Source organism: Lonchura striata, chromosome Z, assembly GCF_046129695.1.
Source record: "Lonchura striata isolate bLonStr1 chromosome Z, bLonStr1.mat, whole genome shotgun sequence".
NCBI lineage: Eukaryota > Metazoa > Chordata > Aves > Passeriformes > Estrildidae > Lonchura > Lonchura striata.
In genome coordinates this window covers 36,324,252-36,332,747 of record NC_134642.1, presented here as the reverse complement: position 1 = coordinate 36,332,747, position 8,496 = coordinate 36,324,252, and positions in this window count along the sequence as shown.

The window sequence follows — 8,496 nt, the reverse complement described above, 5'->3', positions numbered from 1 at the left end:
TACATGTCCCACCCTGCGTCTCTCTGGGTGCTTCTGGATGCTTGCTGGCACACTGCAGAAGTGTTTCTATAGTGTGAGGAGGTTGACTAAGGTTAAGTTAACAGGCACCTTGATACCTGGCCTGGTCTATCACTGGGAAACCAACTGTGCAAACCACTGCTTTCTTTTTAACCCTGTTATGAATGATTTCCTTTAAACCTTCTGTCCCCATTCAAGTCTCCAGCAGTCTGCTGGCAATGCTACACCCGCTGTTTGTGCTGTGATCCTGGAAACTGGGTAAATGCAAAAAGCATGAATGGATATGCCAAATGTGCCACCACTGAAAAGAAGTTCTTTTATTAGCCAGTGGCCATATTGCTAAAACTGTTTTAATTTCAATATTTGGATTGGTTGTGGAAGATTTTTAGACCCCCTAAGAAATCACATCACATAGACATGGACTTTATTGAAATGCCTTTTGGGGGTTTATGCCAAAGTATACTCCGGAAAGCTGTGTAGGTAATGCTCCCCAAAGTCATATGGCCAGGGCTCAAGCTCATATTTTAATAATTATAAGAGCAATCAGTGTCTGTAAGTGTAACAGCAATGGCCAAACTCAGCTGCATGAAGTGGAAAAAATTCAACATATTTTATGGGGAAAAACGTTAAGATAGCTTCTAAGTGTACATATCTGATCTGTCATTCATGGTGTGTCTTAGCTCAGATCTTAGGCTGTAGCCTGGGACCAATGTAGTAAGTCTGTATTTCAGTGTAAGACAGGCAATACTACCAAAGTAGCATTTGATCTAAAGATCAAAGGGAGATCTGTATGTGATTGCAAGTTGGTGATACATTTTACTGCATTGTTCCTGGATTTGTAGCTGTAACTGTAGTTCTTATTGTATTTCTAACTGTAGGCTTACTGGACATGGACTGTATGTTCATTTTGATTTCAAATTCATCTTGGCTTGAAAGTAGAAATGGAAAGACAAGACACCATGTAATTCTGTTACACACTGGAGATCATAAACTCAACAGATTCTGTCTCAAAAGCAAGTATTGATACCCCCTTTTATTAAAAAAAGGTTAAGAAAGTACTATTTAAGCATATTCCTCTGAAAGAACACAGTCAACAAAAAATAGGTACAACAAAAGCAAAGTCAAAAATAAATGCATACTATATGACATTTGTAACGGGAACTAAATTCTGTTTTATTTTTTGCAGTCTTGCAAAGTGGTAAAAGTTCATTCTTTGCACCATCTGTATCACTGAGTATCAAGAATAATAAGTAAATAGTATAATCACATTAACCTGACCTTCTGCCACACTGTTACGTGCATATCATCCAGAGATAAAATGCACGCACAGATAGAATGCAGTGTTGTACATTATAAATAGCTTATGCAATAACTTACACTCTATCATTTAAATAAATATAACTTTTAAATTCCCAAGGACTTTTGTGAATTTCTACTTAATCACACTCATTGTCAGGTAATAATTAAGAAAGGACATCATTATTTGGTTTGCAATTATAGAATTTTTCTTTATTTTTGGTCATGACAGAAATACTTCAGACTAACAGAAAAACTTCAGACTAATGGAAAAACATGTCCAATACAAAGATATTATTTGTCAAACTAGGTGTTTGGTCAAGACAAAAAATTTCATTGAGTCAGAAGTGCTTACCAAAAATGAAAAGTTTGCTAACATTGCCATTTTTAATGGCAGAGATTAGAATATTAAAATGTGTGTGGAAGATAAGGACAAATCAGAGAAATAACTTGAATTACTAGTATGTTTAACAGAAGGATGTTTGAGAGCCCTGACAAAGCTGACATTCTGAAATTATATCTTTTATTAGTCTCAATAATGGAGTAAAAATTATTTGATTCCGTCTTTCTGTCATAGAGTGATACTGAAACTCATTAACCCTAAGCAGACGTACCTTATAAAACACAGACTTCATATAATTACTGAGAGGTGAAATGGTGAAGAAAGCTTTGTCTGGACACTTATTGTTCTTTCTGTCATCTGCACAAAAAGTACAGAGACCTCTGTGTTGTGACACAGACAGCAAATATTTTATTTTATTTTTATTTTCTATAGAAAAGTCACAGTCTGGTTAAGGCTTTGTTCAGGCCCCATCTTGTTTTGAATGGGGTTGACACTTCACAGCCTGCATCAACACACAGGGTAATCCTGCCCCAGTGGCAGAGCCATGCAGTTTTTGTCTTCACAAGGATTTGTTCAAACTAAATGTTTTATAGTCTGTCTATATAGACACTTTGCTGTATTGAGTCAATTCATTTTTGGGGAGAAAACTCATCAGCACTTTATGTTTACTTGATTTAGGGTGACCCATTGACAGAAAATAGAAGACACACAGATTTGTGACTACAATTGCTTTTTGTAGTGATGCTATTGTGCCTATATGAATAATATTCCTTTACAAAAGAGGACTTAATGCCAGTGAGTTCAATTAAACAAAACATGCTTAAAGAGAGGAAAGATTTTCATTAGTGGTCTTATTTGAATTTCTCTGAGTATAAAACCATAGCCATAGGAGTAGAAATGTCTTTTTTTTTTTTAATAATTCCACTCTTTCCTGCTCTGGAAGTATAGATACCTAGATACCTGATATAATAGGCACAAAAGGCTTAAAACAATTAAAATATCAGACCATTCTGACTATTTTTAATAGTTTTTTCTTGAAAATAATATTTTTGCAGTGATCCTTCTCAGCCAAAGAGATATGTTCTTACAGTGTAAACAACATACGGATTTCCCACTATGATTCTGGTAAATTTAAAAGATGGGATCATCCTGAAATACCATATCATCATTCAGCCCCAATGAGGATTTCATTGTTAACAGTATAAGCTACAAGGCATTACATTGTGCTTCATGAAAAATATTTAAGAGAGATGTGTTGGAAGCCCTGCTAATAACTGTGAGGAGAAAAACATCTATCTAATGTGCATCTGGCACTCATGAGGTGTTTGCGTGTACCTTTGGCATATCTTTTTAACCCCTGGTTTAACAAGCTGGTCTTGGAATGGATCCAGTTTCCAATTCAAAATATATCTGCTCTTGTCAACTCCCCCAGCCATACCATGGTGAGTCCCCAGGTTCCCAGAGGTGACTCCACTCCACAATCACTCACAAGCTGTCCCAGGCGGTTTCTTTTATGCCAGAACTGGCACACATGCTCTGCCTGTTACCCGCACTCAGCGTGGGGTCCAGAATGCTTGTGCGCTGAGGAAATGCAAGAAAAGGTGAATCATGATTGTTCAGACAGAGGGTGATTTAGCTGTTCCACAGAGAGGGTCCGCAACTTCCGTTATATGGAGTGCTACTCTAGGAATGTGGAATGGCTTGGAAATCATCTTTCATCTGTATTGTGAGGTTATTGAGAACATGAGCTAAGTATTAAACATGCACTCAACTCTGTAGATAGTTCAAAATAATAGAAAGAAAAAAGCAAGCAGTTCCCACTGTGCTTATGTAGCAATTCTGACAAGAAAATCTGTTCATCATTGTGGAAATGTAATTATTTTCTTTCTAATCAATGAAAGTGGAATTGTCATGTTGTGTAGATCCACAATGTTTTAAATGGGGATATGTTTACGATTCTTTTGCTTCCGTGCAGAGACTTTTACCATTCAGTTCTGTAACTCCATACTTGTTTTATTCCAATTAACCAGAATTCCTCCAGAAGTTCATGCTCTTAGGCAAAACTCCTAGCATACAGTAAAAAATTAAGAGTCAGTGAAGAACGCTGCCCAGAAATCAGTCATCCTGCACTGTGCAGAAAACAAGAGTTGTGAAAGAAGTGTGGAAGCAGGCAGATTGCTTCCATAAACTTCACTGATGGCAATAAATACAGGAAGGAGAAGATTGAGTAAAAGAGGATTTGTCATGAGATGGACGAATGTTAAGGACAGCAGAACGTACAGTGAAGAAAAGAAAGTGCTAATACCCCATGTTTTGGAAATGCTGCAATTAAGAAAAAGACATGCATATAAATTTGGACTTGAAGTTTGGATTTAATCAAAACAAAACATTTACAAATTCAGGGAGATGAAAGGAGAAAGGAAGGAATTTGAAATAACTGAAAAATTATATATCAACCCTGAAAAGACACCAAAGACAGGATAGTCTGGTGAAACTGCTGGATATGAAACTGCTGAATAATGCCAACAAGGAAAGTCAAAAAGATAGAAACAGTGGCACAGTTTTGGAGAGAAAAAAGTTCCACTACCGATCAGAGCAAGATCTGACCCCAGCAAGTCTGCTTGGTCAGCAAGCCGTGTTCCTGCTTTCACTGATAATCTCATCATTAAAGCAAGACATTGAATTTGCTTCAGGTGAATAGTGATGGGCTAGAGCAGCAAGTTATAATGCAATATTATAACTTACCATGATTAGCTCATGGAACATGAGTAGATTCAAGGAACGAAACAAAAATAAATCGGCAATAGTTTACCATGTTTTCAGAAGGCTCTAATTTGCATTGACTATACTGAGGTTTGCAAAGATGTGAATGCAAAAGACAGCTATAATTTCTCCAAGTCAAAGGCATAAATACCCAGAGCATGTGTACCAAGCAAGAGGAATACTTGAAAGTAATATTTTCAATCTACATGTTTGAAGATGTGCCTCAGAAAATCTGCCTCCTTACATTAAACAAGGATCTTTGAAGAGATGTGTTTCACATAACAAATGGATTTTGTTCTTTGGGAAAGGGTTGCTGGTAATATGGCTGTACATCACTTGGACCAGACCTGTAAGAGCAGAACAGGCCTATATCACAGCTTTTCAATTTAAAGCACAGGAACATAAACTCACATCTGTCTCCACTTGTCTGGTTAAACGTACACTGCAATGCAAACCACTTATATTCTAACATTAGATCAACCTAATTCTCTACACACTGTATTTCACTGCTGTCCTGTTATAATACTTTAAACCAAAAGAGATCTCCGATGGGAACTGCTGTAACTTCCCAAGTGACAGCCTCCATTACACATGGTTTTGCCTGCTATTCCAGTCCTGTTCCTATTAATAATCCATTCTGCTAACTAGATGTGCTTTTCTGTTTGGAGTTTGTTTTGTGTTCTCTGGTAACTGCAGCCTGTGCCTTGGCAAACTTGTGCACAAAAAATTAGCCGCCTCATCGGCGTGCTCTGCACTTCTCAAAATATTGCGAAGTTTTCTTTCTTTTATCCTCATAAACATGTGACTTTTAAAAGCATAAAAGGACTAATCTAGTTTATCTTTTCACTTTTGAAAAACAAGCTATGTGCTTGTATAACAACATATCCAGAAAGAAACTTTGCTGTGTTTTTTAAATTTGCATTTTAATGATGGAAAAGACCATCCATTATGTAACGGCTAGATGTGCATGTCAGCAACATTATAAAAAACAGTTTGGTTGGAAAGAGTGACAGATGTATCCCTCATGTTAGCTGACTGTAAACAATTTAGAAAGAATTTGACCCTTGGTTGCTCATGGGATAATTCCTTCTCTTCTCAGTTTGCTTTCCCCACTGGAACAGCACGGAAGGCCTCTCCATAACTCAGCAGAGATATATGAGGTATGGGAAATAGTCCAAGCTGGAAATGGGAAGCAGTCTGGAGACAGAGTATGACACCACTGATGAGCTGATTAGGCCAGCTAAGAGATGGGGTGTGTGTGTCACGTTCAACACCATTTTGACACGGGTTTTGTGTTTGATCTTGGGTCAACCCTTTACTGCCCTGTCACAGCCTCAGAGCTTGCTTGTAGTGTCATTTAATACTGTCATTCTGCCTAAGCCTGCCTGGTGACATCTGCATTTTTCAGTGACATAGGGATCACCCTTATGGAGGGTGATATACCTTTTTTGAAGCTATAAACCTTGACATTTTAAAAGCAGATGCTTACACTGGTGTGATGTCAGATCATTCCCGCACAGAAGAAAAAGCCCTAGTGTACAAACTAAGGAAGGAGATAGCACTTTTCTCCTTCCTGCCTTTTTGTGGAGTGTTAAAAGCTGGTTTTGAATTTCTTCTCCTTGCAGACTTCCACTTTTGCTGTACCTGGTCATTTACTGTCAGCTCTCTCAATGGCTTTGTATGTAGCAAAAACAGATCAGACAGGTTTTGAGCAGGGTTTTGTTTCTTTGGTTGCTTTTTTTTTATTTGGGTTTTTTGGGGTTATTTTTATAAAAAGAGTCCTCTCTGGGTTTTTTCATACTGGTGAGAGTTTCTTTGAAGCAATATATTTTGCACTTTCCACACTCTGTATTGACTCTAAAAGGAAAATCAAGAAGCATATCAGAGCTAATATTAACATTCATGTAGTTCATACTATGACAATGAGGAAGGTCAGAGTTCTGTGGTGATATAGGGAACCACATTTCCTTACACAAAATTGTAATAAAGTTTTGAAGGTGATTTTCCTCCCGGAATGGCTTTTATTATTTTATTGCATGGTGTGACCTGCACAGGTAAGAATCTTTGGAATACTTCAGTAAATGTTGTTGCAGCCCCTGCCCAGGCAAACCCTGTTCGGGATTGATCTGGGGAAGATGTTAATGTCTGATTGAGAGCCTTGTTAATGGTTTTTGTCAAAAGCTCAGACATAGTTTTGACAGAGTAGATTGTATGATGGACAATATTAGGGGATTGCTTATTCTGTTTATTTTAGCAGATACATAATTATCAAATATGTAAAATGTGGTGGTTCTGGTGATTTGACTTGTCCTCTTTGATAATTGGTGTTGAGAACCCATGCAAGATGTCTTACTTCTGAAAATCACCTCCTTTGAGCAGATGAAAGCATTCAGAATGTGCATGAAAGGAAGAGGAATGGATTGTGATCATCTACTCTGTAAAATTTATCATCTCTTGTTTTAAATCTATTCCCAGCTTTATTTAACAGTCTGGCCATACCAGATATTCCCATTATATTAGTCCTAAAGCAAGAATGTTCTCCTGGTAGCTAACAGCATGACATCACAGTAAAGCTAGCTTGAGAAAGAAGCTTGATTATCCTAGTGAGAATAGTCTTCCATGCAGTTCTTGAAAAAAAGTAAAATTCAATTTGCCCATTGTAGATGCCAATGAAATTTCAATATGTCTCTTTTGCCTTCTTAGTTCTTAGCTGCTGGAAGCAGGAATTCTATCTAAGCTGAGGTAATTTTCTGATAAATTTCTGTTGCTTTTCAGAGGATGAAAAGGCATTAAAATTGTGCTTAAACTTCTCTGACAACTCTTAGATCTCTGGCAGCATCTCTGGTCAAAAATGCTCTGCCTGGTACCCATTGCTAGGCAGCACTTGCAATATTGATTTAGGTTGCCAGTGCTAGAAGTTCAATCTGCTTTTTTATCTGGCATGGAAACTACAGACAAGGTATTTCTAGGAGCTGTGGGACTGTAAGAGCATTCTTTTTGTTGTTCCTTTCTGCATTTGAATTATCAAGTATTTTTAATACAAAGATCTGGTCATCCAGTGTTGCAAGAAAATTAACCTTTGGCATATTGAAACATTCTGTCTCTTAGTGAACAGTTAATGAACAGCTCTGGTAGGCATACAGAAATCTGGAGCATGAGATAAAGGTGAAGACATTCCTTCATTCTTTGAGTGTCAGATGAGGGCACTCATGGCTAGGTTGTTGTCCAAGAGATCTGTTGCCTCTTTTGGCTGGATGACCATGAAAATCTCCCAAAGCTCTTCTTTTCAGCATGTGGAAGGAAAAATGGCACAGGGGATATAGGATGGAATTTTTTTCCAGGATAGGAAAATTAATTGACCTCAAAATAAAGTAGGCTCTTGCACTACAGAAATGATTTTTTTTCAGGAACTATTACCATTTCTTGCAAAATAGGTGGCCATTTCCATAAAAAAAGGCTCGCTGCAAATTTCTTTCTCTATTTGCAGTACCTTTTTGTTTTTCTTTCTTTGTTTTTTTCATTTTTCTTTTGCTTTAGATTAAAATTGGTTAGTTTAATTAAAGCCATAAGCAGGTTTCAGATCCTTTTCTGAAGTAGCCTTCAGATCCTTCAGACCTTTTCTGAAGCAACCCAAATTACATTATTTTTGACTTTCACAGTTTGTGTCAGACAGCATTACAGGCTATGAACAAAACCATTTTAAGAATAAGAAGTCTTGCCAGTAATTATGCACAGGAATTTATCATTACTGAATGATAAATACATATTTTTTTTAAGTCTCATCATTTGTTCCTTCAATAAGTTCCATTTAATCACAGGCAGAGGAGCAAAAAGTAACACCCTGCAGGTGCCACATGGAACAGCAACTACTAGGTACAAAATTACAAAAAGAACAAAGAATCAGAGCACTTTGAGACGAGGAAACATGGAGGACCTCTGATCCAGAACACAAGATGGCCAGCAGACCAGAAAAAGTCTAGACTAAGGGAAATTATGTAAACTGAACTTTTCCCTTTGGTAGATAGGTAATTACATAATCTATTTCATTGACTTAACTGAGAGCTTAATATTTTCTC